Source organism: Salmo salar, chromosome 02, assembly GCF_965601325.2.
Source record: "Salmo salar chromosome 02, fSalSal1, whole genome shotgun sequence".
Classification (NCBI taxonomy): Eukaryota; Metazoa; Chordata; class Actinopteri; order Salmoniformes; family Salmonidae; genus Salmo; species Salmo salar.
In genome coordinates, this window is record NC_138292.1 from 72834815 (window position 1) to 72855000 (window position 20186).

Genomic DNA, 20186 nt, shown 5'->3' on the forward strand with positions numbered 1-20186 from the left:
ATCTAGCCAGTCCTACCCCTCCTCCTCTCTCTATAACAACCATCTAGCCAGTCCTACCCCTCCACCTCTCTCTATAACAACCATCTAGCCAGTCCTACCCCTCCTCCTCTCTCTATAACAACCATCTAGCCAGTCCTACCCCTCCTCCTCTCTCTATAACAACCATCTAGCCAGTCCTACCCCTCCTCCTCTCTATCATAACAACCATCTAGCCAGTCCTACCCCTCCTCCTCTCTATCATAACAACCATCTAGCCAGTCCTACCCCTCCTCCTCTCTATCATAACAACCATCTAGCCAGTCCTACCCCTCCTCCTCTCTCTATCATAACAACCATCTAGCCAGTCCTACCCCTCCTCCTCTCTCTATAACAACCATCTAGCCAGTCCTACCCCTCCTCCTCTCTCTATCATAACAACCATCTAGCCAGTCCTACCCCTCCTCCTCTCTATCATAACAACCATCTAGCCAGTCCTACCCCTCCTCCTCTCTATCATAACAACCATCTAGCCAGTCCTACCCCTCCACCTCTCTCTATAACAACCATCTAGCCAGTCCTACCCCTCCTCCTCTCTCTATAACAACCATCTAGCCAGTCCTACCCCTCCGCCTCTCTCTATAACAACCATCTAGCCAGTCCTACCCCTCCGCCTCTATCATAACAACCATCTAGCCAGTCCTACCCCTCCTCCTCTCTATCATAACAACCATCTAGCCAGTCCTACCCCTCCTCCTCTCTCTATAACAACCATCTAGCCAGTCCTACCCCTCCTCCTCTCTATCATAACAACCATCTAGCCAGTCCTACCCCTCCGCCTCTCTCTATAACAACCATCTAGCCAGTCCTACCCCTCCGCCTCTATCATAACAACCATCTAGCCAGTCCTACCCCTCCTCCTCTCTATCATAACAACCATCTAGCCAGTCCTACCCCTCCTCCTCTCTCTATAACAACCATCTAGCCAGTCCTACCCCTCCTCCTCTCTCTATAACAACCATCTAGCCAGTCCTACCCCTCCACCTCTCTCTATAACAACCATCTAGCCAGTCCTACCCCTCCTCCTCTCTCTATAACAACCATCTAGCCAGTCCTACCCCTCCACCTCTCTCTATAACAACCATCTAGCCAGTCCTACCCCTCCTCCTCTCTATCATAACAACCATCTAGCCAGTCCTACCCCTCCTCCTCTCTCTATAACAACCATCTAGCCAGTCCTACCCCTCCTCCTCTCTATCATAACAACCATCTAGCCAGTCCTACTCCTCCTCCTCTCTCTATAAAAACCATGTATCCAGTCCTACCCCTCCTCCTCTCTCCATAACAACCATCTAGCCAGTCCTACTCCTCCTCCTCTCTATCATAACAACCATCTAGCCAGTCCTACCCCTCCTCCTCTCTCTATAACAACCATCTAGCCAGTCCTACCCCTCCACCTCTCTCTATAACAACCATCTAGCCAGTCCTACCCCTCCTCCTCTCTCTATAACAACCATCTAGCCAGTCCTACCCCTCCTCCTCTCTCTATAACAACCATCTAGCCAGTCCTACCCCTCCACCTCTCTCTATAACAACCATCTAGCCAGTCCTATCCCTCCTCCTCTCTCTATAACAACCATCTAGCCAGTCCTACCCCTCCACTCTCTATCATAACAACCATCTAGCCAGTCCTACCCCTCCGCCTCTCTCTATAACAACCATCTAGCCAGTCCTACCCCTCCTCCTCTCTATCATAACAACCATCTAGCCAGTCCTACCCCTCCTCCTCTCTCTATCATAACAACCATCTAGCCAGTCCTACCCCTCCTCCTCTCTATCATAACAACCATCTAGCCAGTCCTACCCCTCCTCCTCTCTCTATAACAACCATCTAGCCAGTCCTACCCCTCCTCCTCTCTCTATAACAACCATCTAGCCAGTCCTACCCCTCCTCCTCTCTCTATCATAACAACCATCTAGCCAGTCCTACCCCTCCTCCTCTCTCTATCATAACAACCATCTAGCCAGTCCTACTCCTCCTCCTCTCTCTATCATAACAACCATCTAGCCAGTCCTACCCCTCCTCCTCTCTCTATCATAACAACCATCTAGCCAGTCCTACCCCTCCACCCCTCTCTATAACAACCATCTAGCCAGTCCTACCCCTCCTCTCTCTATCATAACAACCATCTAGCCAGTCCTACCCCTCCTCCTCTCTCTATAACAACCATCTAGCCAGTCCTACCCCTCCTCCTCTCTCTATAACAACCATCTAGCCAGTCCTACCCCTCCTCCTCTCTCTATAACAACCATCTAGCCAGTCCTACCCCTCCTCCTCTCTCTATAACAACCATCTAGCCAGTCCTACCCCTCCTCCTCTCTCTATAACAACCATCTAGCCAGTCCTACCCCTCCTCCTCTCTCTATAACAACCATCTAGCCAGTCCTACCCCTCCTCCTCTCTATCATAACAACCATCTAGCCAGTCCTACCCCTCCTCCTCTCTATCATAACAACCATCTAGCCAGTCCTACCCCTCCTCCTCTCTATCATAACAACCATCTAGCCAGTCCTACCCCTCCTCCTCTCTCTATAACAACCATCTAGCCAGTCCTACCCCTCCTCCTCTCTCTATAACAACCATCTAGCCAGTCCTACCCCTCCACCTCTCTCTATAACAACCATCTAGCCAGTCCTACCCCTCCACCTCTCTCTATAACAACCATCTAGCCAGTCCTACCCCTCCACCTCTCTCTATAACAACCATCTAGCCAGTCCTACCCCTCCACCTCTCTCTATAACAACCATCTAGCCAGTCCTACCCCTCCTCCTCTCTCTATAACAACCATCTAGCCAGTCCTACCCCTCCACCTCTCTCTATAACAACCATCTAGCCAGTCCTACCCCTCCACCTCTCTCTATAACAACCATCTAGCCAGTCCTACCCCTCCACCTCTCTCTATAACAACCATCTAGCCAGTCCTACCCCTCCTCCTCTCTATCATAACAACCATCTAGCCAATCCTACCCCTCCTCCTCTCTATCATAACAACCATCTAGCCAATCCTACCCCTCCTCCTCTCTCTATCATAACAACCATCTAGCCAGTCCTACCCCTCCAACTCTCTATCATAACAACCATCTAGCCAGTCCTACCCCTCCTCCTCTCTCTATAACAACCATCTAGCCAGTCCTACCCCTCCACCTCTCTCTATAACAACCATCTAGCCAGTCCTACCCCTCCACCTCTCTCTATAACAACCATCTAGCCAGTCCTACCCCTCCACCTCTCTCTATAACAACCATCTAGCCAGTCCTACCCTCCTCTCTCTATAACAACCATCTAGCCAGTCCTACCCTCCTCTCTCTATCATAACAACCATCTAGCCAGTCCTACCCCTCCTCCTCTCTCTATAACAACCATCTAGCCAGTCCTACCCCTCCTCCTCTCTCTATCATAACAACCATCTAGCCAGTCCTACCCCTCCTCCTCTCTCTATAACAACCATCTAGCCAGTCCTACCCCTCCACCTCTCTCTATAACAACCATCTAGCCAGTCCTACCCCTCCTCCTCTCTCTATAACAACCATCTAGCCAGTCCTACCCCTCCTCCTCTCTCTATCATAACAACCATCTAGCCAGTCCTACCCCTCCACCTCTCTCTATAACAACCATCTAGCCAGTCCTACCCCTCCTCCTCTCTCTATAACAACCATCTAGCCAGTCCTACCCCTCCTCCTCTCTATCATAACAACCATCTAGCCAGTCCTACCCCTCCTCCTCTCTATCATAACAACCATCTAGCCAGTCCTACCCCTCCTCCTCTCTCTATAACAACCATCTAGCCAGTCCTACCCCTCCTCCTCTCTCTATAACAACCATCTAGCCAGTCCTACCCCTCCTCCTCTCTCTATAACAACCATCTAGCCAGTCCTACCCCTCCTCCTCTCTCTATAACAACCATCTAGCCAGTCCTACCCCTCCTCCTCTCTATCATAACAACCATCTAGCCAGTCCTACCCCTCCTCTCTCTATCATAACAACCATCTAGCCAGTCCTACCCCTCCTCCTCTCTCTATCATAACAACCATCTAGCCAGTCCTACCTCTCCTCCTCTCTCTATAACAACCATCTAGCCAGTCCTACCCCTCCTCCTCTCTCTATAACAACCATCTAGCCAGTCCTACCCCTCCTCCTCTCTCTATAACAACCATCTAGCCAGTCCTACCCCTCCACCTCTCTCTATAACAACCATCTAGCCAGTCCTACCCCTCCTCCTCTCTCTATAACAACCATCTAGCCAGTCCTACCCCTCCACTCTCTATCATAACAACCATCTAGCCAGTCCTACCCCTCCTCCTCTCTATCATAACAACCATCTAGCCAGTCCTACCCCTCCTCCTCTCTCTATAACAACCATCTAGCCAGTCCTACCCCTCCACCTCTCTCTATAACAACCATCTAGCCAGTCCTACCCCTCCTCCTCTCTATCATAACAACCATCTAGCCAGTCCTACCCCTCCTCCTCTCTATCATAACAACCATCTAGCCAGTCCTACCCCTCCTCCTCTCTCTATAACAACCATCTAGCCAGTCCTACCCCTCCTCCTCTCTCTATAACAACCATCTAGCCAGTCCTACCCCTCCTCCTCTCTCTATAACAACCATCTAGCCAGTCCTACCCCTCCTCCTCTCTCTATAACAACCATCTAGCCAGTCCTACCCCTCCTCCTCTCTCTATCATAACAACCATCTAGCCAGTCCTACCCCTCCTCTCTCTATCATAACAACCATCTAGCCAGTCCTACCCCTCCTCCTCTCTATCATAACAACCATCTAGCCAGTCCTACCCCTCCTCCTCTCTCTATAACAACCATCTAGCCAGTCCTACCCCTCCTCCTCTCTATCATAACAACCATCTAGCCAGTCCTACCCCTCCCCCTCTCTATCATAACAACCATCTAGCCAGTCCTACCCCTCCACCTCTCTCTATAACAACCATCTAGCCAGTCCTACCCCTCCTCCATCATAACAACCATCTAGCCAGTCCTACCCCTCCTCCTCTCTCTATAACAACCATGTAGCCAGTCCTACCCCTCCTCCTCTCTATCATAACAACCATCTAGCCAGTCCTACCCCTCCTCCTCTCTCTATAACAACCATCTAGCCAGTCCTACCCCTCCTCCTCTCTCTATAACAACCATCTAGCCAGTCCTACCCCTCCTCCTCTCTATCATAACAACCATCTAGCCAGTCCTACCCCTCCTCCTCTCTATCATAACAACCATCTAGCCAGTCCTACCCCTCCTCCTCTCTATCATAACAACCATCTAGCCAGTCCTACCCCTCCTCCTCTCTATCATAACAACCATCTAGCCAGTCCTACCCCTCCTCCTCTCTATCATAACAACCATCTAGCCAGTCCTACCCCTCCTCCTCTCTCTATCATAACAACCATCTAGCCAGTCCTACCCCTCCTCCTCTCTCTATAACAACCATCTAGCCAGTCCTACCCCTCCTCCTCTCTATCATAACAACCATCTAGCCAGTCCTACCCCTCCTCCTCTCTCTATAACAACCATCTAGCCAGTCCTACCCCTCCACCTCTCTCTATAACAACCATCTAGCCAGTCCTACCCCTCCACCTCTCTATCATAACAACCATCTAGCCAGTCCTACCCCTCCTCCTCTCTCTATAACAACCATCTAGCCAGTCCTACCCCTCCTCCTCTCTATCATAACAACCATCTAGCCAGTCCTACCCCTCCTCCTCTCTCTATAACAACCATCTAGCCAGTCCTACCCCTCCACCTCTCTCTATAACAACCATCTAGCCAGTCCTACCCCTCCTCCTCTCTCTATAACAACCATCTAGCCAGTCCTATCCCTCCTCTCTCTATCATAACAACCATCTAGCCAGTCCTACCCCTCCACCTCTCTCTATAACAACCATCTAGCCAGTCCTACCCCTCCTCCTCTCTCTATAACAACCATCTAGCCAGTCCTACCCCTCCTCCTCTCTATCATAACAACCATCTAGCCAGTCCTACCCCTCCACCTCTCTCTATAACAACCATCTAGCCAGTCCTACCCCTCCCTCTATAACAACCATCTAGCCAGTCCTACCCCTCCTCCTCTCTCTATAACAACCATCTAGCCAGTCCTACCCCTCCTCCTCTCTATCATAACAACCATCTAGCCAGTCCTACCCCTCCTCCTCTCTCTATAACAACCATCTAGCCAGTCCTACCCCTCCTCCTCTCTCTATAACAACCATCTAGCCAGTCCTACCCCTCCTCCTCTCTCTATAACAACCATCTAGCCAGTCCTACCCCTCCTCCTCTCTCTATAACAACCATCTAGCCAGTCCTACCCCTCCTCCTCTCCATCATAACAACCATCTAGCCAGTCCTACCCCTCCTCCTCTCTCTATAACAACCATCTAGCCAGTCCTACCCCTCCTCTCTCTATCATAACAACCATCTAGCCAGTCCTACCCCTCCACCTCTCTCTATAACAACCATCTAGCCAGTCCTACCCCTCCTCCTCTCTCTATAACAACCATCTAGCCAGTCCTACCCCTCCTCCTCTCTATCATAACAACCATCTAGCCAGTCCTACCCCTCCACCTCTCTCTATAACAACCATCTAGCCAGTCCTACCCCTCCTCCTCTCCATCATAACAACCATCTAGCCAGTCCTACCCCTCCTCCTCTCTCTATAACAACCATCTAGCCAGTCCTACCCCTCCTCCTCTCTCTATAACAACCATCTAGCCAGTCCTACCCCTCCTCCTCTCTCTATAACAACCATGTAGCCAGTCCTACCCCTCCTCCTCTCTCTATAACAACCATCTAGCCAGTCCTACCCCTCCTCCTCTCTCTATAACAACCATCTAGCCAGTCCTACCCCTCCTCCTCTCTATCATAACAACCATCTAGCCAGTCCTACCCCGCCTCTCTCTATCATAACAACCATCTAGCCAGTCCTACCCCTCCTCCTCTCTCTATAACAACCATCTAGCCAGTCCTACCCCTCCTCCTCTCTCTATCATAACAACCATCTAGCCAGTCCTACCCCTCCTCCTCTCTATCATAACAACCATCTAGCCAGTCCTACCCCTCCTCCTCTCTATCATAACAACCATCTAGCCAGTCCTACCCCTCCTCCTCTCTATCATAACAACCATCTAGCCAGTCCTACCCCTCCTCCTCTCCATCATAACAACCATCTAGCCAGTCCTACCCCTCCTCCTCTCTCTATAACAACCATCTAGCCAGTCCTACCCCTCCTCCTCTCCATCATAACAACCATCTAGCCAGTCCTACCCCTCCTCCTCTCTCTATAACAACCATCTAGCCAGTCCTACCCCTCCTCTCTCTATCATAACAACCATCTAGCCAGTCCTACCCCTCCACCTCTCTCTATAACAACCATCTAGCCAGTCCTACCCCTCCTCCTCTCTCTATAACAACCATCTAGCCAGTCCTACCCCTCCTCCTCTCTATCATAACAACCATCTAGCCAGTCCTACCCCTCCACCTCTCTCTATAACAACCATCTAGCCAGTCCTACCCCTCCTCCTCTCCATCATAACAACCATCTAGCCAGTCCTACCCCTCCTCCTCTCTCTATAACAACCATCTAGCCAGTCCTACCCCTCCTCCTCTCTATCATAACAACCATCTAGCCAGTCCTACCCCTCCACCTCTCTCTATAACAACCATCTAGCCAGTCCTACCCCTCCTCTCTCTCTATAACAACCATCTAGCCAGTCCTACCCCTCCTCCTCTCTCTATAACAACCATCTAGCCAGTCCTACCCCTCCTCCTCTCTATCATAACAACCATCTAGCCAGTCCTACCCCTCCACCTCTCTCTATAACAACCATCTAGCCAGTCCTACCCCTCCTCTCTCTCTATAACAACCATCTAGCCAGTCCTACCCCTCCTCCTCTCTCTATAACAACCATCTAGCCAGTCCTACCCCTCCTCCTCTCTCTATAACAACCATCTAGCCAGTCCTACCCCTCCTCCTCTCTCTATAACAACCATCTAGCCAGTCCTACCCCTCCTCCTCTCTCTATAACAACCATCTAGCCAGTCCTACCCCTCCACCTCTCTCTATAACAACCATCTAGCCAGTCCTACCCCTCCTCCTCTCTCTATAACAACCATCTAGCCAGTCCTACCCCTCCTCCTCTCTCTATCATAACAACCATCTAGCCAGTCCTACCCCTCCTCCTCTCTATCATAACAACCATCTAGCCAGTCCTACCCCTCCTCCTCTCTCTATAACAACCATGTAGCCAGTCCTACCCCTCCTCCTCTCTCTATAACAACCATCTAGCCAGTCCTACCCCTCCTCCTCTCTCTATAACAACCATCTAGCCAGTCCTACCCCTCCTCCTCTCTATCATAACAACCATCTAGCCAGTCCTACCCCGCCTCTCTCTATCATAACAACCATCTAGCCAGTCCTACCCCTCCTCCTCTCTCTATAACAACCATCTAGCCAGTCCTACCCCTCCTCCTCTCTCTATCATAACAACCATCTAGCCAGTCCTACCCCTCCTCCTCTCTATCATAACAACCATCTAGCCAGTCCTACCCCTCCTCCTCTCTATCATAACAACCATCTAGCCAGTCCTACCCCTCCTCCTCTCTATCATAACAACCATCTAGCCAGTCCTACCCCTCCTCCTCTCTCTATCATAACAACCATCTAGCCAGTCCTACCCCTCCTCCTCTCTATCATAACAACCATCTAGCCAGTCCTACCCCTCCTCCTCTCTCTATCATAACAACCATCTAGCCAGTCCTACCCCTCCTCCTCTCTCTATAACAACCATCTAGCCAGTCCTACCCCTCCTCCTCTCTCTATAACAACCATCTAGCCAGTCCTACCCCTCCTCTCTCTATCATAACAACCATCTAGCCAGTCCTACCCCTCCACCTCTCTCTATAACAACCATCTAGCCAGTCCTACCCCTCCTCCTCTCTCTATAACAACCATCTAGCCAGTCCTACCCCTCCTCCTCTCTATCATAACAACCATCTAGCCAGTCCTACCCCTCCTCCTCTCCATCATAACAACCATCTAGCCAGTCCTACCCCTCCTCCTCTCTATCATAACAACCATCTAGCCAGTCCTACCCCTCCTCCACTCTCTATAACAACCATCTAGCCAGTCCTACCCCTCCACCTCTCTCTATAACAACCATCTAGCCAGTCCTACCCCTCCTCCTCTCCATCATAACAACCATCTAGCCAGTCCTACCCCTCCTCCTCTCTCTATAACAACCATCTAGCCAGTCCTACCCCTCCTCTCTCTATCATAACAACCATCTAGCCAGTCCTACCCCTCCACCTCTCTCTATAACAACCATCTAGCCAGTCCTACCCCTCCTCCTCTCTCTATAACAACCATCTAGCCAGTCCTACCCCTCCTCCTCTCTCTATAACAACCATCTAGCCAGTCCTACCCCTCCTCCTCTCTCTATAACAACCATCTAGCCAGTCCTACCCCTCCACCTCTCTCTATAACAACCATCTAGCCAGTCCTACCCCTCCACCTCTCTCTATAACAACCATCTAGCCAGTCCTACCCCTCCTCCTCTCTCTATCATAACAACCATCTAGCCAGTCCTACCCCTCCTCCTCTCTATCATAACAACCATCTAGCCAGTCCTACCCCTCCTCCTCTCTATCATAACAACCATCTAGCCAGTCCTACCCCTCCTCCTCTCTCTATAACAACCATGTAGCCAGTCCTACCCCTCCTCCTCTCTCTATAACAACCATCTAGCCAGTCCTACCCCTCCTCCTCTCTCTATAACAACCATCTAGCCAGTCCTACCCCTCCTCCTCTCTATCATAACAACCATCTAGCCAGTCCTACCCCTCCTCCTCTCTCTATCATAACAACCATCTAGCCAGTCCTACCCCTCCTCCTCTCTCTATCATAACAACCATCTAGCCAGTCCTACCCCTCCTCCTCTCTCTATCATAACAACCATCTAGCCAGTCCTACCCCTCCTCCTCTCTCTATCATAACAACCATCTAGCCAGTCCTACCCCTCCTCCTCTCTATCATAACAACCATCTAGCCAGTCCTACCCCTCCTCCTCTCTCTATCATAACAACCATCTAGCCAGTCCTACCCCTCCTCCTCTCTCTATCATAACAACCATCTAGCCAGTCCTACCCCTCCTCCTCTCTATCATAACAACCATCTAGCCAGTCCTACCCCTCCTCCTCTCTATCATAACAACCATCTAGCCAGTCCTACCCCTCCTCCTCTCTATCATAACAACCATCTAGCCAGTCCTACCCCTCCTCCTCTCTATCATAACAACCATCTAGCCAGTCCTACCCCTCCTCCTCTCTCTATCATAACAACCATCTAGCCAGTCCTACCCCTCCTCCTCTCTATCATAACAACCATCTAGCCAGTCCTACCCCTCCTCCTCTCTCTATCATAACAACCATCTAGCCAGTCCTACCCCTCCTCCTCTCTCTATCATAACAACCATCTAGCCAGTCCTACCCCTCCTCCTCTCTCTATAACAACCATCTAGCCAGTCCTACCCCTCCTCCTCTCTCTATAACAACCATCTAGCCAGTCCTACCCCTCCTCTCTCTATCATAACAACCATCTAGCCAGTCCTACCCCTCCACCTCTCTCTATAACAACCATCTAGCCAGTCCTACCCCTCCACCTCTCTCTATAACAACCATCTAGCCAGTCCTACCCCTCCTCCTCTCTATCATAACAACCATCTAGCCAGTCCTACCCCTCCTCCTCTCCATCATAACAACCATCTAGCCAGTCCTACCCCTCCTCCTCTCTATCATAACAACCATCTAGCCAGTCCTACCCCTCCTCCACTCTCTATAACAACCATCTAGCCAGTCCTACCCCTCCACCTCTCTCTATAACAACCATCTAGCCAGTCCTACCCCTCCTCCTCTCCATCATAACAACCATCTAGCCAGTCCTACCCTTCCTCCTCTCTCTATAACAACCATCTAGCCAGTCCTACCCCTCCTCTCTCTATCATAACAACCATCTAGCCAGTCCTACCCCTCCACCTCTCTCTATAACAACCATCTAGCCAGTCCTACCCCTCCTCCTCTCTCTATAACAACCATCTAGCCAGTCCTACCCCTCCTCCTCTCTCTATAACAACCATCTAGCCAGTCCTACCCCTCCTCCTCTCTCTATAACAACCATCTAGCCAGTTCTACCCCTCCACCTCTCTCTATAACAACCATCTAGCCAGTCCTACCCCTCCACCTCTCTCTATAACAACCATCTAGCCAGTCCTACCCCTCCTCCTCTCTCTATCATAACAACCATCTAGCCAGTCCTACCCCTCCTCCTCTCTATCATAACAACCATCTAGCCAGTCCTACCCCTCCTCCTCTCTATCATAACAACCATCTAGCCAGTCCTACCCCTCCTCCTCTCTCTATAACAACCATGTAGCCAGTCCTACCCCTCCTCCTCTCTCTATAACAACCATCTAGCCAGTCCTACCCCTCCTCCTCTCTCTATAACAACCATCTAGCCAGTCCTACCCCTCCTCCTCTCTATCATAACAACCATCTAGCCAGTCCTACCCCTCCTCTCTCTATCATAACAACCATCTAGCCAGTCCTACCCCTCCTCCTCTCTCTATCATAACAACCATCTAGCCAGTCCTACCCCTCCTCCTCTCTCTATCATAACAACCATCTAGCCAGTCCTACCCCTCCTCCTCTCTATCATAACAACCATCTAGCCAGTCCTACCCCTCCTCCTCTCTATTATAACAACCATCTAGCCAGTCCTACCCCTCCTCCTCTCTATCATAACAACCATCTAGCCAGTCCTACCCCTCCTCCTCTCTATCATAACAACCATCTAGCCAGTCCTACCCCTCCTCCTCTCTATCATAACAACCATCTAGCCAGTCCTACCCCTCCTCCTCTCTCTATCATAACAACCATCTAGCCAGTCCTACCCCTCCTCCTCTCTCTATCATAACAACCATCTAGCCAGTCCTACCCCTCCTCCTCTCTCTATCATAACAACCATCTAGCCAGTCCTACCCCTCCTCCTCTCTATCATAACAACCATCTAGCCAGTCCTACCCCTCCTCCTCTCTATTATAACAACCATCTAGCCAGTCCTACCCCTCCTCCTCTCTATCATAACAACCATCTAGCCAGTCCTACCCCTCCTCCTCTCTATCATAACAACCATCTAGCCAGTCCTACCCCTCCTCCTCTCTATCATAACAACCATCTAGCCAGTCCTACCCCTCCTCCTCTCTCTATCATAACAACCATCTAGCCAGTCCTACCCCTCCTCCTCTCTCTATCATAACAACCATCTAGCCAGTCCTACCCCTCCTCCTCTCTATCATAACAACCATCTAGCCAGTCCTACCCCTCCTCCTCTCTATTATAACAACCATCTAGCCAGTCCTACCCCTCCTCCTCTCTATCATAACAACCATCTAGCCAGTCCTACCCCTCCTCCTCTCTCTATCATAACAACCATCTAGCCAGTCCTACCCCTCCTCCTCTCTCTATAACAACCATCTAGCCAGTCCTACCCCTCCTCCTCTCTCTATAACAACCATCTAGCCAGTCCTACCCCTCCTCTCTCTATCATAACAACCATCTAGCCAGTCCTACCCCTCCGCCTCTCTCTATAACAACCATCTAGCCAGTCCTACCCCTCCACCTCTCTCTATAACAACCATCTAGCCAGTCCTACCCCTCCTCCTCTCTATCATAACAACCATCTAGCCAGTCCTACCCCTCCTCCTCTCCATCATAACAACCATCTAGCCAGTCCTACCCCTCCTCCTCTCTCTATAACAACCATCTAGCCAGTCCTACCCCTCCTCCTCTCTATCATAACAACCATCTAGCCAGTCCTACCCCTCCTCCTCTCTCTATCATAACAACCATCTAGCCAGTCCTACCCCTCCTCCTCTCTCTATAACAACCATCTAGCCAATCCTACCCCTCCACCTCAAGTGCTTTATTGGCATGGGAAACATATGTTAACATTACCAAAGCAAGTTAGATTTGAAGTGAAGTAGATAATAAACAAAAGGGAAATAAAAAAAAAAAAATACAAAATAACAGTGAACATTACACTCACAGAAGTTCCAAACTAATAAAGACATTTCAAATGTCAAATTATGTCTATATACAGTGTTGTAATGATGTGCAAATGGTTAAATAGTTAAAGTACAAAAGGGAAAATAAATCAACATAATTATGGGTTGTATTGGTGTTTGTTCTTCGTTCACAGCTTTGTGGAAGTTACCTGTGGCACTGATGTTTAGGCCGAGGTATGTACAGTTTTTTGTGTGCTCTTGGGCAACGGTGTCTAGATGGAATTTGTATTTGTGGTCCTGGCAACTGGACCTTTTTTGGAACACCATTTTTTTGGTCTTACTGAGATTTACTGTCAGGGCCCAGGTCTGACAGAATCTGTGTAGAAGGTCTAGGTGCTGCTGTAGGCCCTCCTTGGTTGGGGACAGAAGCACCAGATCATCAGCACACAGTAGACATTTGACTTCAGATTCTAATAGGGTGAGGCCGGGTGCTGCAGACTGTTCTACTGCCCTCGCCAATTCAACTCTCTCACCCCCATGCATGCACCCTCCCTCTCCAAAAAAACAACATTGATTTCAAAGTTGAACAAAGCATACAACTCCATGCACAGTGACTAGTTTGAACAATTTACGTAGTAAATAAAAAACATTTACAGGAAAAACTGTACAGATGCAAAGTTTAGTTATGGTAAAATCTCCCTGTTTCCTTCTGTTACGGTAAAATCTCCCTGTTTCCTTCTGTTACCAAACTATCTGCACAGTTATAGTAAAATCTCCCTGTTTCCTTCTGTTACCAAACTATCTGCACAGCTATAGTAAAATCTCCCGTGTTTCCTTCTGTTACCAAACTATCTGCACAGTTATGGTAAAATCTCCCTGTTCCCTTCTGTTACCAAACTATCTGCACAGTTATAGTAAAATCTCCCGTGTTTCCTTCTGTTACCAAACTATCTGCACAGTTATGGTAAAATCTCCCTGTTCCCTTCTGTTACCAAACTATCTGCACAGTTATAGTAAAATCTCCCTGTTTCCTTCTGTTACGGTAAAATCTCCCTGTTTCCTTCTGTTACCAAACTATCTGCACAGTTATAGTAAAATCTCCCTGTTTCCTTCTGTTACCAAACTATCTGCACAGCTATAGTAAAATCTCCCTGTTCCCTTCTGTTACCAAACTGTCTGCACAGTTATGGTAAAATCTCCCTGTTCCCTTCTGTTACCAAACTATCTGCACAGTTATGGTAAAATCTCCCTGTTTCCTTCTGTTACCAAACTATCTGCACAGTTATGGTAAAATCTCCCTGTGTTTCCTTCTGTTACCAAACTATCTGCACAGTGTACCCCGCCCTGACGGTAAAATCTCCCTGTTTCCTTCTGTTACCAAACATCTGCCGTGGGTCTCCCTCGCATTCTGTTACCAAACTATCTGCACAGTTAGGGTAAAATGTCCCACTGTTTCATTCTGTTACCAAACTATCTGCACAGTTAGGGTAAAAATGTCCCCACTGTTTCATTCTGTTACCAAACTATCTGCACAGTTAGGGTAAAATGTCCCCACTGTTTCATTCTGTTACCAAACTATCTGCACAGTTAGGGTAAAATGTCCCACTGTTTCATTCTGTTACCAAACTATCTGCACAGTTAGGGTAAAATGTCCCACTGTTTCATTCTGTTACCAAACTATCTGCACAGTTAGGGTAAAATGTCCCACTGTTTCATTCTGTTACCAAACTATCTGCACAGTTAGGGTAAAATGTCCCACTGTTTCATTCTGTTACCAAACTATCTGCACAGTTAGGGTAAAATGTCCCACTGTTTCATTCTGTTACCAAACTATCTGCACAGTTAGGGTAAAATGTCCCACTGTTTCATTCTGTTACCAAACTATCTGCACAGTTAGGGTAAAATGTCCCACTGTTTCATTCTGTTACCAAACTATCTGCACAGTTAGGGTAAAATGTCCCACTGTTTCATTCTGTTACCAAACTATCTGCACAGTTGGGGTAAAATGTCCCACTGTTTCATTCTGTTACCAAACTATCTGCACAGTTAGGGTAAAATGTCCCACTGTTTCATTCTGTTACCAAACTATCTGCACAGTTAGGGTAAAATCTCCCTCTGTTTCATTCGGTTACCAAACTATCTGCACAGCTCTTCCTGTAAATGTGTTTTTGTAAAAATGGCAGTTGAAATTGTTAAAAGTAGTCCGAATTGTTTCACTTTGAAATCAATGGTTTTTGTTTGGTATACGTTTTAACGTGAAAAATCATAGTTTTAGCGTTACCATGGAATTGCCCCCCACTCTATGCCATGTACGTACCATCCTTCTCTCAAACATCCTCTACCCCCTGTCTCCTTCTCACACCCCTCTACTCCACCCTCTTCTATATCCTCTACCCCGTCTCCTTCTCACACCCCTCTACTCCGCCCTCTTCTATATCCTCTACCCCCTGTCTCCTTCTCACACCCCTCTACTCCACCCTCTTCTATATCCTCTACCCAGTCTCCTTCCCACACCCCTCTACTCCACCCTCTTCTATATCCTCTACCCCCTGTCTCCTTCTCACACCCCTCTACTCCACCCTCTTCTATATCCTCTACCCCCTGTCTCCTTCTCACACCCCTCTACTCCACCCTCTTCTATATCCTCTACCCCGTCTCCTTCTCACACCCCTCTACTCCACCCTCTTCTATATCCTCTACCCCCTGTCTCCTTCTCACACCCCTCTACTCCACCCTCTTCTATATCCTCTACCCCGTCTCCTTCTCACACCCCTCTACTCCACCCTCTTCTATATCCTCTACCCCCTGTCTCCTTCCCACACCCCTCTACTCCACCCTCTTCTATATCCTCTACCCAGTCTCCTTCCCACACCCCTCTACTCCACCCTCTTCTATATCCTCTACACACACACACACAGCCACACTGCCTGACCCTGGACCAGAGGTCACACACACACAGCCACGCTGCCTGACCCTGGACCAGAGGTCACTAACACAGCCTGACCCTGGACCAGAGGTCACTAACACAGCCACGCTGCCTGACCCTGGACCAGAGGTCACACACACACAGCCACGCTGCCTGACCCTGGACCAGAGGTCACACACACACAGCCACGCTGCCTGACCCTGGACCAGAGGTCACTAACACAGCCACGCTGCCTGACCCTGGACCAGAGGTCACACACACACAGCCACCCTGCCTGACCCTGGACCAGAGGTCACTAACACAGCCACGCTGCCTGACCCTGGACCAAAGGTCACACACACAGCCTGACCCTGGACCAGAGGTCATGACCTGTACTGTCTGATAGAAACTCTCATTGTTGATGTCTCCTGCCTCAGCTCACTGTGTGTGTGTAGCCCTACCCATTGTTGATGTCTCCCACCTCATCTCACATAGCTTATACAGCTGACTATCTAATAATAACAACAACATGCCATTTAGCAGATGCTTTAATCCAACAACACTTGTGACTTATGATGATAAGACTGATTCCTTGGTGATGTTGTGTTCATAGTGTGGACACCATCATCTCTCCTCCGAGGCTACAATCTCCGAGGCTACAATCTCAGTCAGAGTGCAGTAGAAATACCAAGTCCAAAATAACACTTGTTTTACTGCAGTACATTTGCAGTGTAACTGCAGTTAGAGTGCAGTATAGTAATACATATGATATATATACAGTAATATATAATAATATATAGTAATGATATAGTATATTCTGCAATTAGTGCGTCCAGAATATCACAGTCGACTGCAGTTAATGCACTTTTACTGCACTTTTGAAACTACAATCTATTCATGTGTTTAGGAAAATTGGGCGTTAACATTTACTTAGCGAGCACTCTGATATACCACGGCTGCCAGCCAATCAGCATTCAGCGCTCGAACCCCCCAGTTTAGAAACGTCAGCACCCCCCTACCTTCAAAATGATTCACCAATCATCTATTATTCTAAAGCACATCGCTTGTCGCAATAAAGTTAGATAAATAATCCACCCGTCGATACAAATGTTGTCGACCGTAAGAAAACGTCCCTTACCCGTGTCCCAAAGCTGTCCCTTACCCGTGTCCCAAAGCTGTTCCCTGACCCGTGTCCCAAAGCTGTCCCCCTACCCGTGTCCCAAAGCTGTCCCCTACCCGTGTCCCCCTAAGCTGTCCCCCTACCCGTGTCCCAAAGCTGTCCCCTTACCCGTGTCCCAAAGCTGTCCCCTACCCGTGTCCCAAAGCTGTCCCCTACCCGTGTCCCAAAGCTGTCCCCTACCCGTGTCCCAAAGCTGTCCCTTACCCGTGTCCCAAAGCTGTCCCCTTACCCGTGTCCCAAAGCTGTCCCTTACCCGTGTCCCTAAGCTGTCCCTTACCCGTGTCCCTAAGCTGTCCCTTACCCGTGTCCCAAAGCTGTCCCTGACCCGTGTCCCAAAGCTGTCCCTGACCCGTGTCCCAAAGCTGTCCCTTACCCGTGTCCCAAAGCTGTCCCCTACCCGTGTCCCAAAGCTGTCCCTTACCCGTGTCCCACAGGAAGTAGCAGTTCTGTCGTAAAGGGTTGGTCTCATAAAACATTTATCAGACACAGACACACCTATCATTACTCTCTACACTCTCTACAGAGACAGACACACGCATAGACTAGACCCAGAGACAGACACACGCATAGACTAGACCCAGAGACAGACACACGCATAGACTAGACCCAGAGACAGACACACGCATAGACTAGACCCAGACACACGCATAGACTAGACCCAGAGACAGACACACGCATAGACTAGACCCAGAGACAGACACACGCATAGACTAGACCCAGAGACAGACACATGCATAGACTAGACCCAGAGACAGACACATGCATAGACTAGACCCAGAGACAGACACATGCATAGACTAGACCCAGAGACAGACACATGCATAGACTAGACCCAGAGACAGACACATGCATAGACTAGACCCAGAGACAGACAGGAGAGCGTTGTCATGACTGCCAAAACACCATCTCACTCAAACCAAAGTATCAAAACTGTGTGTAGCCTAACTGTTGTTGTGGAATTAGGGCTGGTCGATATATATCCAATTCATTAGAATGGATGTTTTAGTGCGATGTTACAAACGTCTGTATTGCCAGAATCAATCTTTTATTTTTTGATGAGGCGTTTTCTTTTTGGTCTCGTCTCCTTCCCTCCTTCTGTAGTGTGACACCAAGCCCCTCCTCCTCCTGTGCTGTGACACCAAGCCCCTCCTCCTTCTGGACTGTGACACCAAGCCCCCCCTCCTTCTGTGCTGTGACACCAAGCCCCTCCTCCTTCTGGACTGTGACACCAAGCCCCCCCTCCTTCTGTGCTGTGACACCAAGCCCCCCCTCCTTCTGTGCTGTGACACCAAGCCCCTCCTCCTTCTGGACTGTGACACCAAGCCCCCCCTCCTTCTGTAGTGTGACACCAAGCCCCTCCTCCTCCTGTGCTGTGACACCAAGCCCCTCCTCCTTCTGGACTGTAACACCAAGCCCCCCCTCCTTCTGGACTGTAACACCAAGCCCCCCCTCCTTCTGTAGTGTGACACCAAGCCCCTCCTCCTCCTGTGCTGTGACACCAAGCCCCTCCTCCTTCTGGACTGTAACACCAAGCCCCCCCTCCTTCTGGACTGTAACACCAAGCCCCCCCTCCTTCTGTACTGTGACACCAAGCCCTTAACCCGGATGACGCCGGGCCAATTGTGAGCTGCCCTATGGGACTCCCAATCATGGCCGGTTGTGATACAGCCTGGAATCGAACCAGGGTCTGTAGTGACACCTCTAGCACTGAGATGCAGCGCCTTAGACCGCTGCAACACTCGGGAGCTAAATGTAAATATTAGCTGGCTACTCACTAGCACCTGGGTTTGTGCTGGAGAGATTATTTCTGAGTTCATTTTCTATACTGCCTGCTAGCTGATGTTGGCCAGTATTCGTGGATGTGCATGGAGCTGGTTACATTTGGAACAAAAAGGGGATTGTTCATAGACAGACTTGAAAGCCAGTGATTATTGCAAAAAAAGCAGGTTAAAGTATTTTGATAAGTAATGTAATGATTGGTGGGTCTTATGGTCGTGGAAGGCTTATATTTAACCTAGGAATCATTTTACAAGCCCTGAACTCATTACATTATTGATGACTGTTTGAAATGCAGTGTATTGACCTTTAATTGTGTAGGGGTTTTAGGCCATATCCCAACTCTGTGGAATGCCAATAACCCTATGATAATTGCTGCATCATCACAACAAAATGAATGGATACATTAATTAATGAATATTATTTCCATTACAAGCTAAGAGACTACAGTACAAACCCATTAGCTATGATCCTTCACTTAGTGTGTGTGTGTAGTGTGTGTATAAAGAACCATTAGCTCCGTTCCTTTACTTGGTGGTAAACGATGGGCCAGTCCAAATCAAATCAGCTACAAGCCACACTTCCTCTGCTGCAAATTACCCTCTCTACAACAATAACACACACACACACACACACACACACACACACACACACACACACACACACACACACACACACGGGGGGAGAGAGAGACACACACTTCCTGTCTTTGAGATGTAATGGTGGTGGTAATGTGATTTCCCTGACCGTAAATCTGACCTGTCATCAGTCAGGGAGCAGTGTTCAGGAAGCCAAACACATAACATTCTCAGAGGAATTCCATTCGAGAATTCACGATTAGAACTAAAGCCTAAACCTTCACGATTATATAATAAATAAATGCCATTTTAGATTCTAAAACCAGCATTTCACAAACTACGCATTTCACAAACTACAAAGACTCTAGCCTACTATGGCTACATTTGAAGTGAAGTGATAGCTGGAGTATTTCTAATTTGATAACAAATTAAATAGCTAACGTTAGCTAGATTGTTTACAAGAAAGCGTGTACTACAATAGTAGTCAGGTATAAGGTCAGTAATGTTTGTCAACAAAGTGGCTAGCATCAGCTGTGGCTACATGAGAAGTTAGCTAGCTCCAAGCTAACTGGCTAGCTCCAATGTTACATTTAGTTAGCATTACAGGCTAGCTACATCTGAACGCCGGGGGTTCACATATCGTTGCAAAA

General features: G+C 48.8%; 1 protein-coding gene across 4 annotated transcripts in view; it reads right to left on the reverse strand.

The window, feature by feature from the left end:
* Positions 1–20186, reverse strand: part of LOC106591328 (LIM domain-binding protein 1) — a 106746-nt gene that overhangs the window by 61288 nt on the left and 25272 nt on the right. The window lies entirely within an intron of this gene.